The sequence below is a fragment of the Nothobranchius furzeri genome, chromosome 14, assembly GCF_043380555.1.
Source record: "Nothobranchius furzeri strain GRZ-AD chromosome 14, NfurGRZ-RIMD1, whole genome shotgun sequence".
NCBI classification, from domain to species: Eukaryota; Metazoa; Chordata; class Actinopteri; order Cyprinodontiformes; family Nothobranchiidae; genus Nothobranchius; species Nothobranchius furzeri.
This window is the reverse complement of record NC_091754.1, coordinates 32,232,181-32,248,106: the sequence shown is the minus strand read 5'-3', so window position 1 is coordinate 32,248,106 and position 15,926 is coordinate 32,232,181. Positions and strand designations below refer to the sequence as shown.

General features: G+C 39.9%; 1 long non-coding RNA gene across 1 annotated transcript; it reads left to right on the top strand.

The window, feature by feature from the left end:
• Positions 1–371: 371 nt before the first annotated feature.
• On the top strand, positions 372–9,500 carry LOC139062762 (uncharacterized). The gene is made up of 3 exons (XR_011516309.1): positions 372–560; positions 7,596–7,731; positions 9,298–9,500. It is a non-coding gene; the product is annotated as an uncharacterized lncRNA (long non-coding RNA).
• The last annotated feature ends 6,426 nt before the right edge of the window (positions 9,501–15,926 follow it).

The following is a 15,926-nucleotide window of genomic DNA, read 5'->3' as shown; positions in this document are numbered from 1 at the left end:
CCAACAGAAAGGGTGGCAGCCCAGGGAGGGGGATGATTCAAAATTTTTTGAGTTACAAACATGTTAACTCGGTATTCTCAGTAGAAACTGGATTTAACCAATAATGACACATTCTTCATGTGCAATATTAAAATTACATTTCCAGATTTAGAAATATAAAAATAATAGAAATCCAAAACAATCAACAGGTATACTTAACAAGTTCAGCTTTATTTTTATCACATAAAAAAGGCAATGTATGTAATCCATCTAAATCTGTTTTGGCAAATGGGTTTTGAACACAAACACTCAGCCCACCCATCAGGTCTCTTCCCTGAGATGCTTCTGCTGGAACCCGAAATCAGCGATGCCGGCCGAACCAAGATTATGCTAAACTGCTTTCACAATTTTCTATGTCCAAATGTCTTTTGTTGTCCGTAACTTCAAATTGTGTTTATCTTTTTAGGACTCTGGTAGTTTGTCCTAAAGCTGAAGTGGTAGCAGCCGGCTGTTTCTCCTTCACTGATATTGCTGAGCAGAGGACCTCTCACATCAGTGGTGTTCTGTTGATAAATACGTGGGTGTGTAATTAACGGAGTACCCAGGAAAGTATGGAAGTGTGTCATTATATATTCAATTCAATTCAATTCAAGTTTATTTATATAGCGCCAAATCATGTCAAGAGTCGTCTCAAGGCACTTCGCATAGTAAACATTCCAATACAGGTCAGTTCATTAAGCCAATCAGTGAAAAGTTTCCTATATAAGGAACCCAGCAAAGCATCAAGTCACTGACTAGTGTCAGTGACTTTACAGCAATCCTCATACTAAGCAAGCATGCAGCGACAGTGGAGAGGAAAACTCCCTTTTAACAGGAAGAAACCTCCAGAGGATCCTGGCTCAGCATAAGCGCCATGACTCACTGGGGATCGAGAAGACAGAGCAGACACACACACACGCCAACACCAACACCAACCCACCCACACACACACAACATATATACCAAGTAGTGTTTCTATGGTTACATTGTGGTTTCTTAGTAAATATTCTATTTGGCGAGAGATAAACTTTATTGTATTTATCCTAGTGAATCCATAATTAAACAGGTAAACTAGTAGTAGCACATTCAATGTCAAAGAATGTAAAATGTTATTATCAGGAGAGGGAGAATGTTTAAGTGGTTAGCAGCAGTGTTCATGCTGATGGCCCCCTCCACAAGGCTACCACGGCTCAGCAGAGCATCATTGTAGCTTCTTCTGGGGAGAATAACACTTAGAGAAAAAATAAAGTTAACAGCTGAAATTGCAGGTTTACTGGTGGTTCCCTGTATTATTTCCTGCTGTTCGAGAGTGAAGTGCTCAGTTGGGAACATATGGAACAATCAGGTGATTATTAAGAGTTTTATATCTGAGAAGGAGGATCTTAAAATCTATTCTGAATTTAACAGGCAACCAATGTAAGAAGCTAAGACAGGAGAGATATGATCTCTCTGTCAGGTTGAGAGGATGGTTAGGACCCAAAATGCAGAAACCAGGATGACACAAGGCAGGAGTAGATGTAAAGAAAAAAATCCTTTTATTTGTAGGATGATTCTAAAAAAAAACTTAAATCCAAAAGGGCAGGAAGCCAAAGTCCAAAAAACCCAGGGACTGATCAGGGGATCAAAGGTACAAAACAGAAGCTCAAAAACTGAGCACAGACACAGGCAAAACTCTGGGGAGGAACAGACCAACGCAGACACAAAACAACACTGACAAACAACAATGGACCGACAAGAACAATGAGACAAGGAGAGGCTTTATACACTGGGGCTGGAGTGATAGGAGACGAGGAGCAGGTGTGTGGAGAACTGGCACAGGTGAAAACACTAATGAGGAGAGGAGCAGAGCAGGACACCAGACCTGACTGGGAAGGACAAACAAACACACACACACACACACACACACACACACACACACACATACACATACTGACACACACATAAACTCACACACACATATACTGATCTGGAGAACAAGAGGCTGGAGCTACAACTAGAGGGGCTGAGGATGACTGGATGACACAGGACCTGGGAGAAATGATTTTAAAGGGCTACAACATAAGACACACAACAGAGATGCCGACAAAGGACACATGAGGGCGCTAAGAGAACACAAAAGGGAATCTAGAGAGGGATGGAGAAACATTAGGAGACACATGAGGAAAGACGCAGACAAAGGACACATGAGGGCGCTATCAAACACAAAAGGAGAACCTGGAGTGGGAGCTGGAGGGGCTGGGGAACAAAGGGACACAGAACATGACAGCCTCTTTTTAATTCTCATCAGAACTCTAGCTGCAGCATTTTGGACAAGCTGAAGACTTTTAACTACACTCTGTGGACTTCCTGAGAGTAATGAATTACAGTAATCCACTCTTGATGTAATAAATGCATTAACTAGTTTTTCAGCATCACTCCTGGAAAGGATGCTTCTAATCTTAGCAATATTCCGAAGGTGGACAAAGGAAACCCTACAAACCAGTTTAACATGGAATTTGAATGACATGTCTTGGTCAAAGATCACACCAAGGTTCCTTACTTTGTTCTTGGAGACTAATTTAATGCCATTCAGGTCAGGTGATTGACTCAGCAATTTCCTTTTCTGAATTGCAGGTCCAAAGGTGAGAACTTCAGTCTTGTCTTGATTTAAAAGCAGAAAGTTTTGAGTCATCCACTTTTTATGTCTTCAAGACAAGCCTGTAATCTAACTAACCGATTAGGTTCATCAGGGTTAATGGATAGATATAACTGAGTATCGTCAGCATAACAGTGGAAGTTTATCCCATGCTGTGAAATGATTTCACCAATTGGAAGCTTATATATATTGTAAAAAGAATTGGTCCAAGCACTGAACCCTATGGTACTCAACAAGTAACCCTGGAGTATAAAGATTTGCCATGTGCATTTACAAAATGAAATCTATCAGACAGGTAGGGTTTAAACCAGCCTAGCACTGTTCCTTTGATCCCTACACCATGTTCAAGCCTTTCTGAAAGAACATTGTGATCAACTGTGTCAAAAGCAGCACTGAGATCTAGCAAGACTACAACAGACACAAGATTCTTATCTGAGGCCATGAGAATATCATTTGTAACTCTCACTAATGCAGTTTCAGTGCTGTGATACTCTCTAAAACCAGACTGAAATTCCTCAAACAGATCATTAGTGTTTAGATGCTCAATACTTGGTTGGCCACTATTTTCTCAAGGACTTTGGATAAAAATGGAAAGTTAGATATTAGTCTATAATTCATTGGGTCATCTGGATCCAGAGAAGGCTTCTTAAGTGAAGGTTTGATTACAGCAACCTTAAAATCCTGTGGTACATATCCATTTACTAAGAATACATTACTTATATCTAGAATGGGGGCAGTAACCAAGGAAATGCATCTTAAAAGAATTCGTTTGGGATTGGATCTAAAATGCAAGTGGAAGGTTTAGATTAAGCTAATAATTTTGATAACTCAGAAAGCTCAAATGGATCAAAACGGTTCAAACACAGATGAGGTTCTACAGTTACCTCTGATGCTGCCTCACTTACTGAGGAAGAAGAAATAACATTAGGGAGGATGCTAATGATTTTATTTCTAATAGAATTAATTTTACTCATGAAAAATCCCATAAAGTCGTTCCTGCTGAGGGCTAAGGGAATAGATGGTTCAGAGCTATGATTCTGTGTAAATTTGGCAACTGTACTGAAAAGTAATTTAGGATTATGCTTATTCTCCCCAATTAGCGATGAAAAATAAGCAGTTCTAGCTTGTCGAAGCTTATTTTTTTATAAAGCACAAGACTATTTTTCCAGGATAAGTAGGACTCCTGGTTGTAGAGCACCATGTTCTCTCCAATTTTCTAGAGTTTTGTTTTAAAGTTCATAAATGAGAATTAAACCAGGAAGCCAACTTCCTGTGCTTGATTACCTTCTTTTTCAAAGGGACAACATCATCTAATGCCACACGTAAAGAAGTAGTAACACTATGAACTAGATCATCAATTTGTGAAGGTCTAGAAATGAAAATATTTCCCTCTGCTATGCACGTTCCTCTGAGATACTGAAGACAATAAAGATGGAACAGTTGATTTAAAAGATGCAACAGCATTGTCAGATAGAGACTGACTATTAACCCCTTGCGTGTGACGTAGTGCTCTTTGGCATGTGCCATGACGGACGGCGGAAGTGGACTGCATAAACAGTGTGGGCGGCAGTAAACGACCTGTGGGAGAGCATTTTAGTTTAATTCGCATGATTTTCTGGAAAAAATTGTCATATCTTGCTGTGCAGTGGGTTGCTCTAACAGGCAAGGTTATAAAACTAATTTAGCATTTTACCGTATTCCTGCCGATGAAGATAAAAGGTGGCTATGGCTAGCAGCTATCAATCGGAAGGAGCGGCAGCCCTCCAAGTACACACGGATTTGCAGTGAACATGTTTTGATAGGCAAAAGTCTTGTTTTCTTTTTAGAATATCGTCCGTCTTTCATGACACGCTTACTAAAGCTGTCATTGACGTGAGTAGTCACCATCTACCACCATACAGTGCTAATCCCTCAAACTTTTTGGTGTGTATGTGACAGAATAGTCTGGTATACAGCTATACCTTTCTGGATCAGTACCTAATAATATGCGTTGATATTTCTGATATCTTTTATCTGGGTAGAAGTGTGATGACCCCTTGTCACCTAATTATGTGCCATCTGTATTTGCACATAATAAATCCCCTGCTAAAAGGCGAGCTCTGGGAAGTCTAAAGAAGTATGAGGTGAGACAGGCCACGAAGAAAAAGAAGAGGGAGGAGTCTTCCAGACATGACGCTGCCAGATCTCTTCTCAGTCTCTCAGCTGAGGTCTCTGGGTCAGTGTTCGTTGCAGACGGAGAGGAGACTGAAAAGGAGCCTGCTAATACTTATATAGTTGACAACTCAAAATGTGATGCTATGTGCCAAACAGCACTAACTTTAGAGAACATCAGACCCCTTCAGTTTGAGTGTCACTAACTCTGGGACAAGACTTTTGCTCTACAAGAGAAGCTCAACTCAGACATTCTTGATCAGGCAAGCTGGGATGACATGAAGTTCAGTTTTAGAGAGGTTGAGTTGGAGATGGTGGGATTTCATCCATTTTGATATGTCAGAGAGACCGTTTGAAATTCGTGCAGAGACAGTGTGGTTGTCCGGTGGAAATGACAGATAGAGCTGGGTATCATCTGCATAGTGTCACCACGTGCCGGTGAACGCAGCCGAGGTGAGGCGAGGATCCAGACGAGGTGAGGAAGACAGGCAGACAGGTAGGAACGTTTAACACTGACTTTAATTTGGAGCACGCAGGACATAGAAACAATGATCCGACACAAGACACAGAACAGAAGGGGTTTAAATACACGAGGGTCGGGAGATAAGGTGATTGGGAAACGAAAGGCAGGTGGGAGCAATTAACGGAGACACAAGGCAGAACCAAACGGGGAGACAGGACAGGGTGTGACACATAGCAGTGGTAGGAGAAGTCATGTGATCGAACGATCTCACCCAGTGAGGTGGTGTATATGGCAAAGAGAAGAGGTCCTGGTACAGAGCCCTGGGGGACTCCTGTGGCAAGATGGTGCACGGTAGAGGATTGCCCAAGCCAAGATACACTGAATGATCGTCCTGTGAGGTACGATTGAAACCAGGCGTGTGCTTTCTCTGTGATGCCCATGCTAGAGAGCGTAGACAAAAGGAAGCCATGGTTGACACTGTCAAATGCAGCCGATAAGTCGAGCAGGATAAGCACTGAGGATTTGGTAGTCGGTCTAGCTTCTTTTGAGGATTCGGTCACTGCTGACAGAGCAGTTTCAGTGGAGTGGCCCTTTTTGAAGCCAGATTGGTAAGGGTCAAGCAGACAGTCAGTAGTTCAGTTTTAGAGAGGTTGAGTTGGAGATGGTGGGATTTCATCCATTTTGATATGTCAGACAGACAGTTTGATATTCGTGCAGAGACAGTGTGGTTGTCCGGTAGAAATGACAGATAGAGCTGGGTGTCGTCTGCATAGCAGTGTTTGCAGAAGCCATGTGAGCGAATGATCTCACCCAGTGAGGTGTTGTATATGGCAAATGATATCAGCCACTTCTCTTTTGTGTCAGTACACACACACACACACACACACACACACACACACACACACACACATATATATATATATGAATTTGCTCTAATTTCTTTATCAGATAACGTAATGGATTATTTTAATCTGAATCCCCTCGTGAAGTTTTGTATTGAGTCTGTTATTCTCTTTTTATTCCCTAAAAGAAAACTTCAGACATGAATATCTTTAAAAGATTAAAGTTACAAATCATACACAACAACAGTTATATTGTAGCACTTACATCAATGCATGCATAAGGTGGGGGGTAATACCACAGTGTTTTTTTGTTCCTCATCCTTCTGCTGCATGGAGATTGTGCCTGTCACTGCTCATGTTTACACCTCCCTTCACCAGTGGAGGGTGTTGCTATCCTGTGACTCACACTGACTGAACACTGGTCACCGTGCGTTAATATGGGATGGTTTCCACCACAGAGCTGACTGGATATTGAGTCGTGCCAGAATGTTTACTCTTCTGTTACAGTAGAGTAATGATGAGGTATGCATTCACTAATACTTGAAGTCACTTAGACAACAATAACAATAATAATAATAACAATAATTATAGTAATAATAATAATAATAATAATAATAATAATAATAATAATAATAATAATAACAATAATAATAATAATAATAATAATAATAATAATAATAATACTTTGATTTGTTAGTAATAGCTGTTTCTAACACCTCCAAATCTGGACTCACTAACAATGAACTAAGAAATTACATAAATGTGAATTAACACTCTCACCTAAGAGTTATGAAAACAACTGATTTTATTATCATTTTTGCTTTAACATCTTACATTTTTACATCCTAAGACTAAAGTTAAAGCTCTGTCCTTTGCCACCCGTAGCTTTAACAGTGGTCTTTGTGTCGGCTCCCACTAGAATCAAACCACAACCCCTAGATGAAAGGGTGAAATTATTATTGGTATTGTCATATGAACCCCCTCAGCCCGTCAAAACAGGAAACCCGTAATTGGATGACAGTGTTTTGAGCAATCTCCTAAGAGCTGAAAGCGCTGTGAGCTCCCCGAACAACTTGAGCCTCATCGACCCTGTGAGATGTGTCACAGCGGGTCATTTTAAAGGTGAGGTCAGCCAGAGTTATGGGTTAATAAGGGGAGGAACATCGATGAGTCTCTGCAACAAAGTAATGGCGGACCTGCCCATTAGTGTCTTGTGAAAACTCCCAACAATCCTTTTTTGCTGTTTAAGTTAACATGTTATTTTGTTAGTTTCAGTCTTCTTAAGTTAATATTTAGGTTATTTTCTATTATTTAAAATCTTCCAAAGTTGTAATGAGGCTCTAATCTTGTTTCAGCATTGTGTTTAGACATTCTATTTGTTCTTTGATGTTTGATTTCTAGCTTTGTTGGTGTGAGATTGCTGTTCTTCATTATAGTCTCACCTGTTGCTCATTCCTGATCAGATCATTCTGTTTCTCTGTCTCAGATCCAGTTATCCTGTGACCTTCCAGCGTTTGGTTTTCTGTTTATTTGCTCTATTGCCAGCTAATTATTCATTATTGAACAGCCTTCCAAGTCCACAGTTGGGTCTGCAAATTCCTACTGCACTTCACAAATTTCTGGTATGGCTTTGAAACAGAACTTAATTGATACATGATTGATTTTGTTTACATATTTGATGATAAAATATCCACCTATGTTTATGTTTTGCTCTTCGCATTGTGTTTCAACATTTCTGGACCTGATTTTGTCATCAAGGCTGAATCTAAAGAAAACTCAGAGAAGTAAACCCAATCCATAAAATAAAAACACCCCTGTGCAAACTGGGAATCTTGGAATGAGACTCGGAATTTACCCATAGCCAAAGACTTAAAAAAAATCACCTGCTGTGTCCGACAATCAAGTGCAGCAGGAATTTATAAATATTTCTGTCAAAATTACTATTTAATGGTGAAACGATGGCACACTAAAGAAATATATCGTAATGATATATGGCAAGCAGTGAAATTTATGACAGGCATAGCCTCTGGTGTTGGCTGTGCTCACACTCGCCTTCGGCTCATCAGTCGAGGCCCTGCAAGAACCTACAAACATGATAGATATTTTTGACTTTTACACAGAAAAATTCTTCAAAATAGCCAAAATACCATTCTAAATTGAAATTTTCATTTAATTACAAAATAATTAATTGATCCCAGAAATAAAATAGATTAATGTAATTCATGACGTTTAAAGTGACAGTGTGTAGTTTCCCTGGTGACAGGGGGCAGTACATAACTAAATCACGGCAAGCAAGCATTATTTTTGTGTTCGAGTAAGACCTTATCAACAGATGGCCATTAGGGTCAAAAATCCCTGGGAGTGCAACCTCCAGCTAAATGACAAACACATCAGACTCCCTTTCATCCCTGGCAACAAGTTAAGAGGTAAATGTGTAAAAAAAACAACTTTTAATATTGGTGAAAGTTTTGTAACCATTTGTTACAAATCAGTAAATGTGTTTTGACCTCATGGGCATCCGTAGAATGAAACATAGAATCCAATATGGCATCGCCTAGAGACTTAGACCCATAGATATGTATACTGTATAAACACTAGATAGAGAAAACGGAAGTCGAGGGCGTAGCTAAACGGCGGCCATCTTACCTCAGACAGAAGACCCGCTCGCTCTCAATGGTAGCAGCTGGAAGGTGAGACATCAGCTTAAACAAAAACACTCTTAACTCGATGAAATATTAACAAATTTACAAGCGGTTTGCCTTGTTACAACCCTTAGAACACATGGGCTTGAGACGACATACTTGCACATGTTGAAATTAATGCTTTTGCTTTTGAAAGTGACTTAATTGTGAACCATGTGTCCCACCTGGGCTATTTGCATGTTACTCAGGTTGAGACCACAATCGATATTTTACGTGGTTCTACAAAACCATTACCGACTTTACGACAGCCCAATTGTTGTCTAAATGGCTGTTTGTGGATGTTTCTGTATTTATTAGCTGTCTATCTTGGCTTAGAAATGACGAGGCTATGGTGGGTGCACTGCTTAGCAAAACAAAGTTGACTATTTACTTCAGTGGGAGTCGCTTGTTTTATTTTAAATAAATTAATGCTAAATTGCCCATGATTTTCAATTGTCTTACATTGAGATAGATTAAAACAGGACATTTCTGGATTTACGTTTGCAGAAATACACCTTTATTAATTGGGAAGCTTGAGGGTCAACATGCCTGAATTTCGTGCAGCCTACGGATGCTCGAATCGCTGCTGTGACAAACTGAGACAAAGTGGGATCACCGTTCATCTGTACCTGTTGCAAAGAAAACCTATACTTGTACATTATTCAGTGTCTTAATTGTTTTTATGTCAATAAAAGAATTTGAAACTGCTGTTCCATTGCTGCTGCTACCTTCTTCTATTCGTTGTTTATCTGGTTTCATGAATGTTAAAAATCTCCTTCACAAGATCAATCCATTCTCCATCTATCTTATTTATTACTGTAATCCATCTTATTCATTAACCTAATCTTTCTTTTGATTATTTCCTAACTTTTTCAGAAAGCATTTCCAAAGAGCCTATAATTAATAAACAAAAGTCAATAAATAAGAAAACAAAAGTTAAGAAATAGTGAAAATACAAAATAATTTGCTGGGTTAAATTTTATGGCTGGCGGGCCGGTTCTGGCTGACAGAATTAATTTGGGTGTCAGTTGTCTTTTTTGTTGGGGTGCACATTTTATATCTGTGTTCTGTTTATGTGGGCTTTACCTCAAAAGAACCTTGAAATCTTGTCTCTAAACAAATCCTATTTCACAAACCAGGAATATATGTATATATATATATATATATATATATATATATATATATATATATAGAGAGAGAGAGAGAGAGAGAGAGAGAGAGAGAGAGAGAGAGAGAGAGAGAGAGAGAGAGAGAGAGAGAGAGAGAGGGGGAGATAATAGATGATAGATGATAGATAAATCCATATAATTTAATAATAGGCTTTGTAAACTTTAAGTGACTGTAGCTTACAACTAAATGTGTTATGTGGAGTGAAAGAACAGGAATTTCTGGGCCAAACCCATCTTGTTTCATAGACACATCTCTGGCATTTATAACAAATCAAACCTTTAGAAAATCGCTTGAAAATTGAGCAAGTTAGAGTTATTTAAATAGTACATGCACCATACACCCTAATGTCACGAAAGGGGGCAGCTGTCTGAGGTAAGATGGCCGCTACGTTCCTACGTCACATCCCATTAGCGAACAGCGGGGACGAGGCATCTAGTGTTTGTCAACATGTCTATGCTTAGACCCACAACATTTTAATGGATATTTCCAGAGATTAATGGTAAAACCTACACATTGTCACTTTAAAGTAAATAAAATATTAAAAATCCCTCCTAGCTACAGTTAAAAGCTGGGTAGTATCACAGCTGTCTGACACAAATCCTGGATATTAAAACAAAAAACAACAAGCAGTTTGGGAAGAACATTTCCTACGACTCAACCTAGATGTGTGTGCAGACATGGACAAAAGTGTTTGTACCCTTTGGTCAATTAGAAAAAAGAAAAAACACAGTAGCCACAGAAATACTTTCAATCTGACAAAAGTAATAATAAATAACAATTCTAGGAAATTTAAACAATGAAAGTCAGGCATTAATTTTCAGTCATGCTTCAACTGAATTATTAAAAACTATTAACTCATGGAACAGGCCTGGAAAATAATGATGGTACCCCCAACTGATTCGGCCAAATCGGTGGAAAAAGCATTTTGAAACCATCTTCTCTTTTGAACTCGAGGTCAAAGCCTATCTTCAATGCTGCGAGTGATTTCAGACACAACGACTCTTTTAAGAGCCACCCAACACCTCAGACAGACATCTAACCTGCAGGCCCAGGTTGCATCTCATGGCCGGTGAAAGCTGAATTCAAGGGGAGCTACGACTCTTTGGGTTCTCGTGGTCTCGACGTCCGGTGACTCACCACTCAGGTCGCCCTTCCTCCGGACCGCCAGGAGTGACACATACAAAGGGTATCGTAGACTCTGCACTAGGGGTGCTCCGATTGATCAGCCACAGATAATTTTCAGCCGATTTTCCTGCAAAAGTGAGTGATCTGTGATCGTCAATCACTGCCTTTCATTCCCATCTGGCACTTGCCCTCACTCTTCCCGGCCGGTAGAGGCGCTGTAGTTTACCCTTCTGCTTCTCCCCGCTTAGTGCGTATGCGCGTGGTGGCAAATCAGCAAAGACAAACATGTCTGCCGTGTGGAACTTCTTTACGGTGTGTGAGAGTGATATTAAGTTTGCGTCTTGCAACACTTGCAACGAAAACATACTCCGCGGAAGGCTCACGACTCCGCCATCTCCGGTTCGCCACTTTTCACAAAATCTTCTGGTTGCCACTGGTCCTGGTGGTTTTTCTTCTAGTTCGACGAGTTTTCTTTTGAAAGGCTGGCGGACTCTAGTTAAAAACCGCCACATTTCACCGCTAGTTTTAACACGAAGCTAACTGCTAACTTGATAAACTGATTGAATGGGATAGGTGGAAATGACGTTGGATGCGGCGTTCACGTTTCGCGTACGTTTGTGTACGTTGCATGCAGGCGGGAGGAGTATCAGAAATCCATGGAAGATGACTGATAAACATAACTAATTTGGTGCAAACGTTTACTCGCCAGGTGGCAGGTAGAGCTCAAAAATTTACTCGCCAAACGGAGCCATTTGCTCGCATTTGGCAAGTGTTAATTTCGGACCCTGTATATATATGCTCCCAACTGGTAAAATCATTAGACAGCATGGGATAAACTTCCACTGTTATGCTGACGATACTCAGTTATATTTATCCATTAACCCTGATGAACCTAATCGGTTGGATAGATTACAGGCTTATCTTGAGGACATAAAAAATTGGATGACTCTAAACTTTTTGCTTTTAAATCAAGACAAGACGGAAGTTCTCATCTTTGGACCAGAAATCCAGAAAAGGAAATTGCTTAGGCAATCATCTGACCTGAATGGCATTACCTTAATCTCCGAGAACAAAGTAAGAAACCTTGGTGTTATCTTTGACCAGGACATGTCATTCAAATCCCAGGTTAAACAGGTTTGTAGGATTTCCTTTTTCCACCTTCGGAATATTGCTAAGATTAGAAGCATCCTTTCCAGGAGTGATGCTGAAAAACTAGTTCACGCATTTATTACATCAAGACTGGATTACTGTAATTCATTACTCTCAGGAAGTCCACAGAATGTAGTTAAAAGTCTTCAGCTTGTCCAAAATGCTGCAGCTAGAGTTCTGATGAGAATTACAAAGATAGATCATATCTCTCCTGTCTTAGCTTCTCTACATTGGCTACCTGTTAAATTCAGAATAGATTTTAAGATCCTTCTTCTCACATATAAAGCTCTTAATAATCAAGCTCCATCATACATCAGTGATCTGATTGTTCCATATGTTCCTAACCGAGCACTTCGCTCTCAGACTGCAGGTCTACTGGTGGTTCCCAGAATATCTAAAATTAGGATGGGAGGCAGATCTTTTAGTTATCAGGCTCCTCTCCTGTGGAACCAGCTCCCAGCCTTAGTCCGTGAGGCAGACACTTTGTCTACTTTTAAGAATAGGCTTAAAACATTTTTATTTGATAGGGCCTATGGTTAAAATCTGATGTTAGCCTAAATCTGGACAAGTGGGGGAGTACAGGGAGGTGGAGTGTACAGTCGGTAAAGACGGCTCTCCCTTGCCCTGACTCCAACATGCCTCCATCTAAATAGGATGGATTATCCTGAGTTATCTCTGTAGTTATGCTGCTATAGGCTTAGACTGCTGGAGGATACACTGACCACTTTTCACACTCTACTGCTTTCTTCTACAGTCTGCTCTTTAACTGTATTATTTTCTGCAATTTCAGCTGTTAACTTTATTTTCTCTCTAAGTGTTTTTCTCCCCAGAAGACGCTACAATGATGTTCTGCTGAGCTGTGGTGGCCTCATGGAGGGGGCCATCGTCTAGCACACTACAGCTAACCACTAAAACATTCTCCCTCTCCTGATAATAACTTTTTGCTTTCCTTGACATTGGATGTGCTACTACTAGTTTATCCATTTAATTATAGATCCACTAGGATAAATGCAATAGTTCATCTCTCACCAAATAGAATATTTACTAAGACGTCACAATATAACTATAGACACATTACTTGTCTTTGTGTGTGCGCGTGTGTGTGTGTGTGTGTGTGCGTGTGTGTGTGTGTGTGTGTGTGCGTGCGCACGCGCCTGCTCTGTCTTCTCGATCCCCAGTGAGTCGTGGAGGATGGCTGCTTATACTGAGCCAGGATTCTCTGGAGGTTTCTTCCTGTTAAAAGGGAGTTTTCCTCTCCACAGTCGCCTTATGCTTGCTTAGTATGAGGATTGCTGAATAATCACTGACACTAGTCAGTGACTTGATGCAATTTGCTGGGTTTCTTATATAGGAAACATTATTTCTGATTGGCTTAATGAACTGATCTGAATTGGAATGTTTATTATGTGAAGTGCCTTGAGACGACTCTTGTCGTGATTTGGTGCTATATAAATAAAATTGAGTTGAATTGAATTGAAATAATAAATTTCTTCTTCATACATTCTTCTGCAATGCCCTGGTCCTGTAGAATGAGCCCTGGCATTTTTACTGTGATTGCCTGTTTTTCTGTAAAATCACAGAAAAAGAGAGCTGCTCGGGTCGAGCAGGCTGCTTCATGCGCGTTCACGCTCAGGCGTAGCCCGTAGCATTTGCTATCCATAGCTTTAGCAGCAGAGAGAGAGGTAGTGCCATTTTGTCGCTGTTCCTAATGCCTAGTGACAAACCTAGCTACATTTCTGAGGACCCTTAGCTACTTTCTGTGGAACTTTCTTCTAGATATTTCCTGCAAATTAGCAACAAAATAGCCATTTTCGCTCCGAACCATTCTTTGAACGTTGTTTCAGCTGTCATCAAGGATGTAAATGTTACAGATACAAAAGATGTCACTATAGTGCTTTAGCTCACCTAGTAGGACGTCAGAATCTCATGCAGAAGACCTGTGTTCAATTCTGGGTGTGAACATTGTTTAGAGTTTCTTTTTTACATTAATGGTATATTTTTTTTACAATAAGATGCCCAAATTCTTATTTGAGATTCGCCGAACGGCATTGAATTCACAGATAAAAAAAGATGTGGGTTCAACTTTCATTTTGGAACAATTTTTCAAGCAAGGGAAGGGAATGATCTGAGCATGCAGGAGGACTGACCCATCATAAACCTTTGTCGGCTGTGCTGAAGAGAAAGGTACAGAACCAAATTATTTAATTAATTAGCTCTTAATTAATTCTCCTGTCCTCTGTCCTCCAGGACACACACACACACACACACGGGACTGTCTCAGCTGTTATTTTCGTTAAGGAGTGTGCACGTACAGCAGGTGCGCCTCGTGCATGAGCCTACTATTGAAGCTGCCGTTACGCTTTTGGCCTGAGGGGGCATTCGCGAGCATAAAAAATTCAAAACTCCGTAAAGTCCCTTTAAGAACAGTTTTACATCTAGCTTCCATTACATTTTACGCATCACATTAAATCACTTCATATCCATTACATTACATCATCATTCATACCTTGTCTTGTATAATCTTTAGTTTAGGAAAATAGAAATAAATTCATTTTTATAAACTAAACTTGACTCTGTCTGAATTAATATGAAGTGTGTTTATGGTCCCTGAATAAGTCAAAGAAACTAAAGTCTTCTGATTAAACATAAAAGATCAATCAGGTTGATCTTTCATAATTAAATGGAATATCACATCTTATTAATCATTTGTTACATATGTAGCCACTCCTTAACGCAACACCAGTCTAGGTATATCTTTTGCACGTTCTTGTTGTGTTTGTCTTCAAATTCCATTTTTGGTTCATTTTTCAAACACAGATAAGGTTTTTTCTTTACCTTGCTGACGTTTCATTTGCAGCTGCAAATAGACACCTGTGCTGCTAATTAGTGGACATACCTTGAATGAACATGTCCCTTTGGTTACATTATTTCAATCTTTTCTTCAGGTACCATAATTTTTGTCCATGTCTGTAAAAATGTTGTGTGTGTTTCTTTAGCTTCAGAACTTGAAAATCAGATTTTTCTCAGTTTGCCTGCTTGGTTTTCTATAATCCCTTAAGTGGGAATGGGGGGTAAGGGGTATCGATTTGGTTATCATGTTTTTACGTAATCAAATAGCAGCACCTCCACCTTTAGGGAAAACATGGCTCCAGCTCTAATAGGCCTAAACAAGCGGAGGCAGCAATCAAGAAGAATTCAGCATCTGAACATCACAATACGTTTGTAAGGATGAGGCAGCTGTTTCCACCAACCAATCAGTCTAAAAGGCTGTACTGGAAGCCACCACACTGCAGGACGCTTTCCCATCATGGCACCAAACATCTGCACAGACAACACACGCGTGTGCATCTATGTTACAACAGGGAGATACATGCTAGGATCCTGGGAAACGAAAGGGTAATTTTTTTCATTTTTGAGCGCTATGTTGCCTCAAGACACCAACGCTCATATTACTGTGAAACAACCACAGTGCGTGTACGTATTTGTAACAAGAAGCCAGCATCAAACCTACGTGGGATCCAAAAAACATGGCTTGGAAGTTTTTCTTTAGACCTTTATTTCTCTCACACAATTCTTCCAGTTAAAAAACCTCAAACGTTTTATTTCTACTCCATTTTAACAGGGTTATTGTCAATTTTAAAGCAATAACTTGTCTAAAACTGTAAGAAAAACACTATATATATGTTTCTGTT